General features: G+C 28.7%; 1 protein-coding gene across 1 annotated transcript in view; it reads left to right on the forward strand.

Annotated features, from left to right (window-relative positions):
• The first annotated feature begins 11,091 nt into the window (after positions 1-11,091).
• LOC111041161 overlaps positions 11,092-16,831 on the forward strand; it is a 121,036-nt gene continuing 115,296 nt past the window's right edge. The window contains exon 1 of the mRNA XM_022325359.1: positions 11,092-11,244. The gene's annotated coding sequence lies outside the window, so the exon portion shown is untranslated. The remainder of the gene's footprint in view (positions 11,245-16,831) is intronic.

Raw genomic sequence — 16,831 nt, forward strand, 5'->3', positions numbered from 1 at the left:
ATCGACGAAAACTTAATAAAATTGTCCATAAATGATAAATATACAACATTGAAGCATAACCACGATTATTATAATATAAGCAACATGGTATGATCGTAAAATTCCAGATTTGGATCAAGTCCGCGCATACGTCACTTACTTATCCGTATTATCATATTGTCATTTAATTATTACTATTTACTACTGTAAATTACGCTACGTCACGTGCTTATCGAAGGATCTGATCGTCAAAAAGTTACGATCATACCTTGTTGTTCTACATGACCACGATGGCACGGTATTTTTATTTAACAAGAATTATAAATGTAAACAAATTATGAATTTAAATAACAAAAAAAAGTATTCAATAGTAAAAAAAAGTATTTAAAATACCATTCAAATACTTCAAAATAAAAAATATTTAAAAAAGTATTCAATACGGGAAAAAGTATCTAAATACTTTTACTCGAATACTTTACAACACTGTACAGAGTGCATATTATTATTATTTCTGTACTCAGCTCTGCCGCTGATGAGTGAGAGTGACAAAGTTATATATCTACCTACACAGATCTTTGGGGATTTTTCCTTTCTGAGATGTGCATTTTAGTTGTTTTTTCCAACAGAACGCCCAGAACCGTTGATTCCGAACAGCAAAAGGTGGCCTCTGCCACAAGACACCGTCTCCTTTATCTTACTGTGGGTCGTTGTATCCATGGGGTTAAACTCTTGGAAAGGTTTTGGCTGTTCCTTAAGTCGGAGGCGTGGTTTGACCAACTCCCACCATTCGTTTGTCGGAAACTGTGCAGAAATCACAGATTCGGGTGGATGTCTCCGATAACACTAGATCAATTCGAACTCAAATTCAAGCAAGGTTTGAAGGCTTTTATGCTGTGATCCCAGAAGTAATTATCTGGATTACTGACCCCGACATTCGTCTGTGAAAAGGACCACATTTTAAGAGCTATTTACCCTTAATATCTGTGATTTTCGATTTATAAGTTGTACCGACTATCATTATATCTTTATATCTGTTCCGTATTATATTATGGCATGTATTGTTTAACTCCGATAGAGAAATTGATTTGTGTTAAAAGCCATACGAAATAAATAGCACGATTAGCTGTATGACCACCAATTGCAGACGTCCATCATTCTGTGCGGATTGCTGCACCGTTGATTTCGGTGATAGATTTTCTTCCATCGATACTAGTTGTATGACTTTATTGGTACCAATATTTTTACGGTTACTAGACTACCAGAGAATGGATCGTCATTCATCATCCTGCGAGGGACGTGGACATCTGACTAAGTAAACAAACAATTCTTTCGTTTACCTGACGCAATCATCGTCGTAATTGAATCGGAATAGGTATTGTGTTATTTCAATGTACGACAAGGTAATGAGATACAATTTGTGAACAAATTATTACCAAAAATATTATTATTTATCTGTACAGTAATCGAAGAGATGTAGTTTTGTAAAGTCAAACACTCAAACATATCATTGTTATTATAATATTATGTTGCAACTAAGTTAGATGTAAAAAACCTTATTAGCTTTTTGAAAGGTTAGGTATTATATATAGGCACGTATATAGCGTATATGAACGGAAATTAAAAAAAACCAACTTAAAAGACTACAATCATCTCGCCATCTCGGTGTCACTTGAATTCTTGGTAAAAGGCATTTTGCTTATACATATTTTTATAATGGCCAATTTTATGTTGGCACGTGAAAACGCAGAAAACAAATTTATACACTCATGCCCTATGCCATTGAAAAGCGAATAATATAGTTAATAAGAATATATTAGAAAATCGATAGGAACTCTAAGGAATAAACTACCATTTGGCTGGAAATTAGTTTAAGATAAAAAAAATGTTTGTTGGAGACGTGTATTTTAGCCATACGTGATACGTCTATACCTTTACGTGGGAAACGAAAGTTTTTTCACGATAAAACAATAAATAACTTTGGGTAACTTTTTACGGTTTCCATACCGCAGCACCGTTGCAATAATCAATCGAGAATCGTGCCATGGCATTAGCGTGTCGGGCTAGATCGACTAAGGAGTAAGGACTTAGTTATACCACAGGACGGTATGCGTTGTGCAGTTGAGTGACGTGAATAACAATGAAGCAGTTTTTTTTACAATCGATCGATGAGAAAAAAAAGAAGTTAAATAAAAAAACCACTAATTATACATCCGCCAATCCAATGATCCTATCCCATAGGTATATATATATTACATAAAATGATAAAAAAATATATATTTAGGTACCCTGGTCGATTAGAATATTGTATTGGACAGATTATTGTGGAAAAAACGAACAATCGCGTTTTGTAACACGATCAGAGGACTTGGCGTTTAGAGGTACACGCCCGACCGTTATTTGTATGAATTAAATTTACAATTGTTCAGAAAAACAAAAAACCTCGACCTTTTGCGATGCAGTCATTACGCAAAACCTACGTGGACGACCTAAACCAACAATACGGTCATGGGACCGCATGAATGCATGATGTTATATGTATAGGAAATTAAGAACCCTCTCTGTGTAATAATTAATATCACAAATCGACATTTTGTTTGTATAGGTACGCGGGTTACCTATACAGAATACATAATATTATGTATCATACAGGGTACAGCAATCTTATAATATCGCCATTTGATACTGTGTGTTCATAAATCGTATTGTATATATTATCATGTCCAATGTTGTAGCAGAACGAAAATGAAAACTAATAGTTGTAAAAGTTGGACTGAGCCACTTAGTGTGGTGAAATTTGTAATTGCACAGGTATTGAGTAGGTATAAGTCAAGTCGTAATAAGTTGTTAATATTCCTTTTTTTTAAATGCACATGTCTTTCGTGCTGGTCACACTGTATCAATATATTTCTCGATATTATTATATTATTCTGTGTCAATATCAACGATGTACCTACAAATTATAGAGGTCCCGACATACCCCAGTAGCTACTCTCCTAGGTAACTATTTAGAAGTTATAGATTGTATGAACGCATACACCTACATATTTTAAAAGAAGTATATAGGTCAAGGTCTATGATTTAGTAAGTACGTTTTAATGTTTTTTTTTCACTTAACCGGCGAAATACTTGAAATTTAAACCTCTTAATTAGTGATTCGATAATTATAGCCTATAGGATCTAGTAGGCAAGTGAAAAATTATATTTTATTGGAAAGTGTACACTGTACATATCTATACAAAACCAGATGGATATAAACATTTTGGAATTTAGCTGGTAAATAAGAAAATCAATCGTCCAGTTTTTATACCAATAATTTAAATTATTGGTACCTACCTATGTGAAATTATTGAAAAGATATTATATTTTTAATTCATGTACTTTCATTCAGCATCATATTATTTAAAAGTTACATTATGTGTCAGTATTCATGTGTAGTAATAACTAGACTGAAAATGTCGCTGAATAAACACGTTGAACAACTTATCAGTATTGTAAAGTTATTTTTGTACATACGTATTAAATTAAAATACTTTAATACTGTTAATACTTATAGTATCGTCGAACGTAGTAATTTACACACACGTATTATTATGTATGTATTATTTTTGTTTATGTAATTTGACTCATAACAACTGAATTATATGCTGATGCACAATTTGACATGATTTTCGCTTTTATCATCTCGGCCATGATTGGGTTTATTTTTCTAATATCTTATTACAGTTACAATAGGCAGGTAATAATACTATTACGATTACACGGAGTTTTAGATAGGCAATTTAGCTACACCACTGTCTTGGGTCCATTTTTTCTAAATCTCATAATACCGATTTCAGCCAATACAGTTTAACATTTAAAAATCTAATTATTGAGGTTTGGATGTGCGGTGGGCGTGGTAATTAATAATAAATATTGAAGTCTCTTTTGCATCAAACCTGGTCATGCGAATGTATTAATGAGTACATTTAATAAATTGTATGCAGAACTTATGATTTAACATAAAAATAATGATATTTCAAATTTAAGGTATAGACTCTCAGTAGTTACCCAAGGATTTTTCAGGATAATCGTGAGTACATTTTCACTCGATTTCAGCCAGTCACTTACATTGTATATTGCTGTAGAACACGTATATATGATGATAAAGCCTGGATCACAATACAACACATATTGTATTATAATACCAAATAGAGTCTATATTATAGATTAGTATACAGTTTTCGCACAGTGGTGGCATGTTCAATAAACAATCGTCTAGTTATACACGAGTGTTGCTTAATATATATTATACTGCTGTAGTAGGTACCTATACCACGCCGTGACAACGCTGTATCTACCTATATTAATGAAGTCTTATAGAAGTTGCAACTTACGGTTTACATCATATAAATTATGATAGATATATAATATTACATTGTATAATATTATTATTATATATACAGGGTGATTTGAATGTATGCGTAATTTGAGCACACAAATAGGGCGAGCATGCTTAAAAAATCATCCTGTATATAGTGTACACATATATATTATGTCTGTATACGATGTGTATGTGGTATATACCACACTCGTGTATGGTTTAAATACATGAACATATCTATTATGTGTGTGTATGTACAATATCGCGTATACAGTTTGGATACGAATATGCAATATTTACGGAACTGAACAATACGGAACTAATTTTCAAACGGAATCGCTAATGTGGGTGTATAACCTGCGGATTGGTGTCCGTGGTGATTTTCGCACGTACTGCTAGCTCGCGGGGAGGTTGTGTACAACATTAATGCGTTTACGGCGTTCCTTTTATAAGTACAAATCATTTATGTAACTACAATCGCGCCGTCCGAGTGCAGTAGCGGCGGCGGTAAATGCATAGGTATTGAATAAATAATATAACTGCAGTGAGTGTTCCATTTCAAATAGTATATTTTTAAAGTAATTTCACCTGAATAAAATTCTAAAACGACAAACAGCTAAATAATTTTCGAAGATTTTAGTCTTGTTTGTAATAATATATTAATACACAGTCTTCACCTATCAACGTGCCGACTAATGCCTCAATTCCGGTGGCAGAAATTACGTTTGCGTAGCCATAATATATTTTACGCACTAGGATTATCACTTATCAAACATACATTATGATATGATATTTCATAATAATAATATCGAATATTAATTTTTTATTATTAACTCCTTTTTTACTATCAGTATGAGATTTTATAATGGCTTACACTAGTTCTTAGTTGTTATTAATTTATTACTATTTTTATTCCCTGCTATTATTATTATATCTTAAGGTGTCTTTCAGGATAAATTGTTCACTGTAGTAATAATGACATTCCAACCATGTATTATATTTAATCAATATTCATAACAACATAAACATAATATAGCATATTGACTTACAAAATATTCTTGGATGCTGAGAAATTGTTTTCCTTCTTGAATACGTTTTGAAAGTACACTTTTTTGATTACATTTTAGTCCCTCATGACTAACAAACTCTTTTTTACACGATTTGCATATCTATTTTAGAAAATAATAAACTGTATATACATTTCTAGTTAATTTTTAACCCTAGTTACATTTACATAACCTATACCAACAGGTTTTTTTCTTTTTTCTATTTTCAATATTTGCAGAGTATTTAATTTGAGCGTTCCGCATATTGCATATATATTATATATATATAATATAATATGTGCTAATGTTTGCTTATTTCGACTAATCAATTTGGTGCAATGTTGTCAGAAACTTGTCTATACATAATATACATATTAAATATATATATATATATATTACATACCACCGGCGTGGTGCCTTCCGGATCCGGACGACTAATAACCGAACCGCGAGTTCCGTTTTGGGTGTATATTATACACGACCGCGATGACACGCACGGGCGTGTAAGTACTTACATCGTTAAATTTCGTAAACATTTAGAGTTTTTCAGTATATATTATATTGTAATTAAGAAGTATAGCACTATGCTATTACACAGTATTTTTTCTTGGTTTTTGATTGGTTTCGTATCATTGCAACATTGTTTAATGGTTATGTCTGCGTAGTAAATTTGTGCCATAGAATTTATATAAATTAATGTTATTCATTTATTCGTCATAATATACGCACGTGCTTAAAATATATAAGTATAATATTGTAGGTTGCATCCGTACACAATTGATATTGTCTGTGAAAAAAATTCTTCAAAGGAAAACCGGTAGGAAATCGAGTGGTTTTTGTGCCAGATCGCGGATCGATGTTTCGAGTGTGACAAAAAGTGGCAGCCTGTGCCTTGCTCCTTCCAATTTCAAGCACGGCGTGTTTTTTGTTATGAATCCGTACATAAGTGTCTGTGTCATAGTTAGTTTTCTGATAAGATTTTAAAAATAAAATTTTACTCATTTCATACCATTATATAGATTTATTTGTCGTAACGAAAATATTAGTATTTAATATTATGTACATTTAGTAGGTATATTATAATATTATGTTATAAGGGCTGATATTGATATGTATGAGTATTGCTCATATCATATAATGAACGTCTGAAGATTACATTTTAATAAAATTGGATGTTCAAATGTTTAACCATAAAATAACGATTTCTCATCAAAAGATAAATTTTTTTGTTGTAATTCAAAAAGTATGAACCCTTTCACTGCTCCTGACGTAATATATTACGTTCAAAACATTTGCACCATTCACTGCTTCAGACGAGTACTATTAGCTACAGCGTTCCTGTATTTTATAATATTATCATTCATCGTAGAAACTAAAAAGTTTCACAGTTACTTAAACTATAATTTACCTATAACACTTAATGCTTTTTTAAAAATATTTTGACTAATTTTAAGTTATTTACCTAGCCTATAGGCATTAGACATTTTCGAACTTTTAAAGTTTTTTTTCAAGGTTTTGATGAAATGTTTAGGCTTGGTCTAAAAGCTTGAAAATTTAATTCATATAAGTTGCTTGTATGGTTATTTAAAAATATTAAAAATCCATAGACATAAGTACGATTTTTTCTTAGTCATTTGAAGTTAAAATTGGACAAAGTTGGATATTGGCGTTAACATTTTAAACGAAGAATAACAATTTTGGTTATTTTATTGTGATTCGTGGAACTTTTACGTGTATTATTTAATAGTATAATATACACAGCCGTCACAATGGCATTTTCAAAATATTTAATTTAATTTTTAGCCACAGAATATTTATACCATCTTGAACATATTTGCAGTTCACACCGTTTTACTTTAAGTATTTATTGTTGACAAAAATAATAATAATGAAATATTAATAATATCATAAATGTTTGCGCTTCTTGTGAACATTAAATACGAATTTAATACATCCATTAATCATTACAGTGACTTAATCAACGTCGAGGTACACTCGACGGGCGCTTATAGGTTAAATTTTAGGGAGGGGGAAAATAAGAAAATTTTCTGATATAAGCTAAATAAAGGTTTTATGTTTTAATAGTTAATAATATATTTTTATATGATTAATTAAGTAAGGCATAATTTGGTAATTTGATAATATTGTAACATTTATGATTCATAAATTGTATAGTATTTATATTTTTTAAGTTCATATTATTTTTCATGGGAATTATTTAAGTTACTCTCTCCCTAATGAGCACCCACGCCAATACTATACAGTAGAGCAGTTACCTACTTGGCCACTTTATGGTTTTTAAACATTTAAGTGATCAATTTCCCTAAAAAATATTACTAAACTTGACTATGATAGTTATGTATAAATTTTTTCTTGAATTGTTTCGTTTGTGATTTGACATTCAACTTAACAGTCGATTTTCTTGTCATCTCCCAAAGGATTTGCATCAGAGCATGACTCTTCGGCCTTCGCAAAAGCTATCTTGTGATTGGGTTTTACTGTAAGTGTATGGTACAGTCGATACAGACGATAAACATATCGATGCATTAAAAAACACATTTCTACAGTTAAACGATTGGATTTGGGTATACCACGACATCAAAAGTCATCGGAAACATTTTCAAACCCGAATATCATATATTATGGCTGTATATATGTTTGTTCGCGTTTCATCAATAACCACTGCTGAAGTTAAATATCTCTAAAAATACATTTTTTCACACACATATAAATTGCTTAGAATTTAAATTCTTTAGTTATTATATTTTTGGAAATATATTTATTTTGTAAAATTTAAGAAGTAAAAATGGTACCATAGTAGGCACATATAACACACAACTACATTCAAATTAAAAAAAATAATATAAGACGTGCTGCAAATCACATTTAATTGTAGTGTTGAACTAAAAACATAGCTTATCATATTACCAAAATTTGAAAAATGAAAACAGTGAAATCGAGGCTATTTTTTGAAATTCAAAGATAATAATGCGTTTTGATGGTTTTTATAAAGACGTTGAATGAGTAAACACCTATTTAAAAACAATGATTTTGGATATAACAACGCTTTGTTACAATTATTATATCTAATATATATACAAAATTTTTTCCATTAATGAATTTATTAAAATTATGATTTTTTGAATTTTCAAATATATTAAGAGATCATATTTTAATTTAGATACGTCAACATTTTTAGAAAAATGATCCACTAAATAATTTACAATATGCAAAGGAAGGAGTTCTCATTTGAAAAACAAGAAGTTTTAATTTCCACAGGGCACTCCGTAGGATATACTGCAATACATGGTCCTTAAGTAAAATAAAAAATTCCAAAAATCAAATTATGAATAACCTCATTATTGAAGAAAAAGGGTGGTGGCATGATTAGTGAATCATCCTGTATATACTTGCAGTAAAAATATTTTAATTGAATGGTATCGTTTTACTTTACTAGTTTACTGTATATGTATAAAACCATTTAGAAATAATTCATCAAGTGGAAACTTACTCGTTATTTACGATTCCGAAAAACTTCAGTCACAAATGGAACATTAATCTATAGATTTTCATTAATTTACATGTTAGAAACGACTACATTTTATTCGATGAATGACCATTAGTTGTTGATTTATGTGCCGACGATTATTCCATCTCTGACCATCTCTGACAATTTTTACCTTCTATTTAAAATTTTTCCTTAATAAATTCATCGTTATACAAATCGAAAATGCCATTAAATTCTTAATATTTAAATTTTAACGAAAACGATTTAAAAGGAAATACAAGAATAATTTTTTCTTGGAAATGAAGTGATATACCAAGTATAATACTAAGATAATAAGCAACAGCTTAAAATCAAATATACCTGGGTAAATTACATTTATTATGGCATGTTATAATACTGTTATAGTTGTAGTGGTAGGTACTTTTATATGAGAACGTAGTGATAAAAGTCGGAGTATTGGAAATATGTATATTAATAAAAGGTTGAAATTGAATTGTCACTTTATGCATAGGTATTTTAATAGGATACGCCCCGCGTTTAAATTTTTGTTTATTTTCAATTTTCATGTACTCATTTCAGATTCCACACAACCAGCATAGTTTATTAAAATATTTTTTATGCAATCGTAGGTAGGTATAATATTTCAAAAATATAGAGAACTAAATTTTGATTATATACCAGGCACCTGATAATGTTAAGTTAAATATTCGATTCTGAGCGGAGCGATGAATGTATTGATTTCACAATGATGTGTGTCGTAAAATATTATTCCTTGTTAGTTAGAACCTATACAAATGTACGCTCTAAGAATATAAAATGATTATAGTTAATTCATAGAATTGGTTTGCAGTATGTTTTTATGTAAAATAAATAATAAAATTAAAATTATTTAAATAGCCACGATTCCAGTATTTTTAATAATAACTTATCTTGCTCCAAGTATTATTAATATTTAATATCATTTCGGGATTGTAGAAACTGAAACACAGACAAGAATACTATCATAAGAAAAATAATTAACATCTATATTTTATGTATGAAAATATATTGAATACAATGTTTGTACCTATCAAAATTGTTTTATTTAATGTAATACATAATGATAATATAATAAATATAAATAGATAAAAAAATAACATACTAGGTTAATTTTAAAAAGCCACAATTTTTACTGTCTGTAGTAATCTTATATTCAAATGTGTAAGTCATTTTTATTTTATCTATTTTTTGTAGAGATGAATTTTGTCACGTAATAGACTCAGAAGAACCTTTATCATTCAAAAAGTCAAATTATTCTTCTGAATTTTGTAAATGCAATGGAGTACAGACCATTTATTTAATTTGTTGGCAGGTACCGGTATCTAATTAAAAACTTAATGATTTGTTTTTACTGTTAATGGAATGCATTCTAATGGTTTGAAAATAAAAAAATATAGGACTACCTAGCTATTAAGATTGATGTTCGGTAATTTGATATCGTGTAAGTATTGTATTATAAAGACATTTATCATTGACCATATAATGACATTAATGCGTATTAAAATTAAATTTTATTTTTTAAGCAATATAACTTTATTGAATAATTAAGCGAATAACTTTGCATTATATACATGTGTATATAATAATACTTAAAAAAATAGTTAGTTAGGTATATCTAAATTTATTACTAACATTAAAGCATTTAATATTATAATTACGCCACATTTTATAGTTGGCATTTACACAAGTGTTATTAATATTGTTTCAATCTTTTTAAGAACATATTATATTTATTTATTTTATTTATTTATTTTTATTAATAAGACGGGCGGAAGCCCAGTTTAAATATAGAAACATAGATAATATTTGCATTTAAGATTATAAATGATAAAAAAAAAAAGAAAAAAAAACTTACAGCAATATAAAACTACAACAAAAATTAAAAATATAAAAATATATATATAAATATATATTAGTACATATATCAAAATAATATGGTTAGTATAGGTAATATGAATGCAATTTTGGTTTCGTTTGAAAATAATAATAATAATTTCAGCCTCGGCGTGGTTCTTATCGCAGTGTAATTTCGAGTCCTTTTATACAACATGGGGGTGGTCACTGGCATGGTGGCATGATAGTTTTACATCGGGGTGGGGTATAGACAACCGTCCGGTGGCGGCGCGCCGACAGCGAGCGTTTTCCAACGAGTCGCCCGCCAAACGTTAGCCTATACGCGCCGCGATCCTAAACGATGATGACGAGACGACCATGAGCTTATTACGCGGTAACCGTTATAGTTAAACGTTTTGATAATATAATGGCTAATCTGGCTTAAACGTTGAATTCGTTCGCCAAGGAAACTATCGAAGGTAAGTGTTAACTTCCAGAATGTTATTTCATAGTTGGTTTACGAAAGTTTGGGATTATTGGTGTACTGTAGAACATAATGAAAAAAATTTAATTCTTGATAATATTTAAAAAAATTATTACGGCCTACATTTTTTTGTAAGATAAACAAGTTAAAAAACATAGAAGAAATATTAAACAAATTGTCTCATTTATTAAAATTAAATTATAGGTAATTAGGTATAGTAGATAATTTAAAGTTGAAAATTAAAACTGAAGTATTAAAATATATTTTGAACGTGTCAGGGTTGAGTTTTATGACTATTTATTATTTATTTCCATACTTAGGTAGTTAAGCTTTAAAGAATAATCAAATTCAATTTTAAATTGATATAATATAGTACATTTGTTCAGTGTTATGTATTTATTTATAGTATGTTGAATATTGTTTATGTTTGCACGAGTGAAATTAATAAACTGAATTTTAATTTTAGAATTTAACATTTTCTTTATTCCCGATGAAAAAAATATAAAAAATGATTGTAAATCATAGCACTGGTATGAGTAATGGCATCTGGTTATTGTAAAGAAATTACAATACAGATCACAATAAAAAAAACTATTAAAAATAAAATTAAAAAAAGTCTGATTCAATAAACGAATAATAAATATAATATAGTTATATTATATTATTGTGCGGTTTTATATTAATTTATTTTTAATTTTTGTACGAACTACATATTTCTTATTGAAATAAAACGTAAACTTTCCGGTTTGTTATTTTATTTTAATTTGGCAGTAGGTAAATCATTAGGGCTGGAATGACACCATGATCAATAATACAACTAGTATTGTTTACATTCAATGAGAAAGGCTGTAGGCGATGTCCGGTCTGTGAATTAATATAACGCTGCGTCAATATAACCAAGATTTTCGCAGTTGGAAAAAACAGACAATACACTTCGTTTGATGGTTTTTACCACAGTCGCAAATATTAAATAGTAAAAAAAGCGAGTCCCGCCTTTAGTCAAAATCTATTGATCAGGTAATTGTAGGTCAAAAATTGAAATTGGATTTGGGGACAGCAGTTCATTTCGATGTCTAATCGACTAATCCTGCGGTGAATATTACGCGCTTTGGAAGAGGTACTCGTGGAACGGAATGCACCAGATGCTACATCAGGAGAGCTATATATACGTGTATTAGTAATTCATCGAGGATTCTTTAGAGTATTAATTACTACTTCCTCCCTTTGCCACTTTGTGATTGTAATTTGCATACATCAGGTGACTGTAGATTCCACAGTGTGGAAGCTCCGAAGGGTTATTTTTATTTTCATTAATCGATTCGTATAGTTCTTATTTTTATAGTTCGACTACTCAATACAATTATTTTTCTGATACACCTTATGTACGATAATCGGATGATTTTCAGTTTTAGCTTTGTCCACTTAACAAGTAAGACTTAAAAGCAAATACCCAACTGATCCATTTTTTTCTTTTTGTTCCCATTCCCTATACGTTTGTTGGTAAATTCAATGACGGATTTCAAATTTCTGATTATTTATATAAGATTTTATTACTTAATAACTTTGCACTGTTATTGCCACAGTAAGTTCTACTAAATAGTCATTACTCCCAGCAGCTTATTGGTATCCACTACATATTTTTATTCCGCGTTTTTATGATTGTGGTTTTCATCCCACCATTCAGCCAAAAATCCAACAACATGATTTTTATAGTCTTGGTTTTATGACACTTTCAGCAAATTCGTTTCTTAAGTATAGGCATAATAAAAAAATATTTAAATTATATTAATGACGAGTGCTTAAAATATAATATTTTAAAGTTTTTATTTGGTAAATTTAAATTGAATATAGGTATTATTATGACTAAAATATATTAAGTTGCAATTTACTCTATTCAATTTCAGTGTATTATAATTGTCTTTCGCAAGTGATGCGAATGATTTGATGTCTAAACACTTCCATAGATATATTATTATGCCATTATATCACACGTCTAGTACACATCATACACTAGTGGCACATTATTGTATGGCTACTGCCTAGTCAGATTAACAATAGGTGTCTGTCTAAACAGTTCAGTGTCTGTATTTTTTCAACCGAAATAATTTCGTTTTAATTTTACTTTAAGTACTAATTATTAATTAAAGAGGTTATTCTTGGAATTTATATAAATGCTTTTTTTTTAAAAAAAAAAACTAATTTAAATGCAAATATATAATAAGCAGTTTAATTTAATTTCAATTTTCGATAACCACCTATTGGATACTTGGATAGTTGGAGGAAGCTCAGTCATTAAGAATGTTTTATTTAACTATTCAGAAGTAATAAGAAACTAGTTTACACTAATTCGTCTAGAATTTATTTTGATTGGGTGATTGGTCTCCTAAAGGCACATTATATATAAATGGTCATTTTCGATTCACATCTGAATCTAACACTGAAAATTTGAGAGTTGGCTGTTAGAAGTATTATTGATTTAGTGTTAAATATGCCAACAAGCTATGAGTACTTAGTTGTTAATTGCGTTTTATTTGTATGTCAATGGTTGACACCCTATTTATATAAGTATATTTTAAAACGTTTTATTGTTTCATTCGTATTACACACTTTTTAACTATTCTCGACGCTACTGCCGTTATTAAGACATGTATCTCATTTTGTAATTTGTATACATTTTATTTTGTTTGCAAACATGATAGTTCAATAGTGTACATCACATGCAATGTTTATTTTGTTTTTTCAGGGTTACATTTTTATGTTTTCTCGAGTTATTAGAGCCAAAAGGTTAATGTTCTAGGTACTTATGAACTGTAAGGTAGAAGTTAATTTACAATTTATTATTTCTTTTTAAATATCGTTAAACTACGCACAAAATATTAAAATAGAAATTGTTTTTTTTTTCATAAATCATAAAGTGATATATTTATACTATCATAATCATATCTATGTAAACTTTTACTCTTTATAAGTGCTTTTATTTATAATATTTTAACACCTATTGATATTTGACACTAAGTAACTTGTTGTAAAGTATGGTTGATTAGCGTTGGAGATTTAAAGGTATACTATATGTTTAATGTTTAATGTTTAGTCACAGCTGAGATAGCTATCTTACAGGATAAGTGTTATGAATACTCAATTGGTACTTTAAGTATTAGAAAAAAATTGATAGGGTTAGATTTAAAAATATTATAGGTGTTAAGTAGTTTTTAGTAGTAGGTATACCTTGTGTACAAGCTACATTAAAAAGTAATTCAAATAAACAATACTGTTAACTAACTAACGTTTTATAAATACAATAGTAAATACAATTCAAATTTAATATACAATTTACATATTTACGTAGGTACCTTCGCTGTATACAAATTTATATTTAACAGTATACGCATTTGCTTAGCTAAACAAAATAAAGAACTCATTTTATCAAATTAAATTTTTATAAAATAGAAAAATCATATTATATAATATTTATATTTCATTAAAATTATTAACTTGGCTGAAATATTATTACGCTAAAGTAAATTTTTAAACAAAAGAATTAATTTTAGGTTTTTATTAAGTGATTCTAATTTAATAATTATGCAACTATAAAATACTCATTATATTTTTTGTTTTAAATTTGTATAAATATTTAATTATATTAACTTGTGAACAAATTACATAAATATATGTACCTGACACATCCATATATTGAAGTAAGCAAACAAATAAAGGGGAGAGACGGGAGTGTAAACAATAACCAGTAGGTTGTTGCAACTTTGACAAAAAGAGGCCTGTAATTAAACCAGAAAAAAAAATAGATAATTAATCTACAGTTTTACTATTTTATGTAGTAGGATAATAAGGAATGTGAAACATTAAATGAGTTTATTTTTCGCGTGATGGCTTTTAAAGTACATTATTTCATGTTCTACTTCAAAAAGTCTGTGTGAATAAAAAGTTTCGTTAAAATGTTATCATGATTCATAATACATACATATTATTGAAATAAGTTTTATAATATTTTTGTACTTTTTTGTTTCATATATATGTAATGTTTAGTAATATATGTATAATATATTTATGTGGCTACCTATGTACATTGTATATATTATTATTATATAATACGTATGATTATATTATAAGTCCGGATTCATACCTACGTGAGTTTATCTAAACTTAAATAAATATTACAAATAGAATTCAAAACTAAAAATACCTCGTTATATTTTTCTATTTTTTTGATATAGAATATTAGTTTAACTAATATTCTCGATAACAAATATCACAGATAATTAATACAAATTATTATTTATAGTATCATTGAAGTCGGTTAAAAAAATATACGAGTGTAAACAGGTTTGTTTTAAATGCACTTAAATTAAGTTTATAAGGTGCATATTGATATTGCCACTATGAGAATTTTCAAAAGTTAGTTAATTTTATTAATTTCAAAGATAGTGTAGTATATTCAAATTATAAAATCGGATTAGTTGTAAAAGTTGTATTTAGTTTTAAAAATTGTTAGTTAAAAAAAAATGCTTAGAAGATTACCAGAAAATAATATTTTTACTTTTATAGTTTTAACCTTAAGTTAGTTTACAAAATTTGTTAACAATTGGGTTCATTCAAGTTAGGATTTTATTTTTAAAATTGTTAATTAATTACATGTCTAAAATAATCAATTATATATTTGCTTTAAAAGTAGTTTATCTAATTAATTTTTAACTTGCGATAAATCAAAAATTCAAGAAGTTATCAAACTTTAAAATAATATACAATATTGTAAGAATTTTACTACCAAAATTTCAATTTTAAAATTTAAAATTTCTCTAAAAACTAGACTGTTTGTGTTTTGTAAATTAATATACATTTATAATATATTGTATTACTACAATAAGTATAAGTAAACACAAATTTTGGTTTAAATTATATTAATATTTTTAGACAAAAATACTAGTTCAAACTATTTCAACTGTTTTTAGTTTTATTGAATACATCAATATCCAACATCACAGACACAATTTTAATTAATTACAGCATGCTATAGCTGAAGAAAACCCCCGAAGAGACAAGAGTGTTAATCTTTTTTCATTTTAAAAATCCAATAATATTTTTAATCCTCTCCAGACGTTTGATTATTAGCATGTACCCATGTAATACGAGAGTAGAATAAATAGCTCTATTACGCGGATGATCATTAAATCGAATTTTACATGATTGCAGATTCCCATACTTTGATCTGCGTCGTTGTGTTTGTCCCACGAACGGTTTTCTCGTATATCCTCCGCTGGGATGTAAAAATATTTATAAAAAAAAAAACTCGAATAAAGGGCTGTATATGCAGACGATGCATCGCATCCCGGTATCGGTTTTGTAATTTCGTGCGCGATAACGCGGTCGCCGACGTCAATATAATAATAATATAATATGCCGTTCGATATATATATACATAATATAACATTATATAGGTACGACGGAGCTTCGTTTACGCCTCAGTGCTGCACTCTATCACACACTCACGCGCGCACACACACACTCCACGATGTTCGCAATAGGCTTATGAGCTTTAACGGGCGCCGCCGGTTTGGCTCGACGACGAC

This window comes from Myzus persicae, unplaced genomic scaffold (assembly GCF_001856785.1).
Source record: "Myzus persicae strain clone G006 unplaced genomic scaffold, MPER_G0061.0, whole genome shotgun sequence".
Classification (NCBI taxonomy): Eukaryota; Metazoa; Arthropoda; class Insecta; order Hemiptera; family Aphididae; genus Myzus; species Myzus persicae.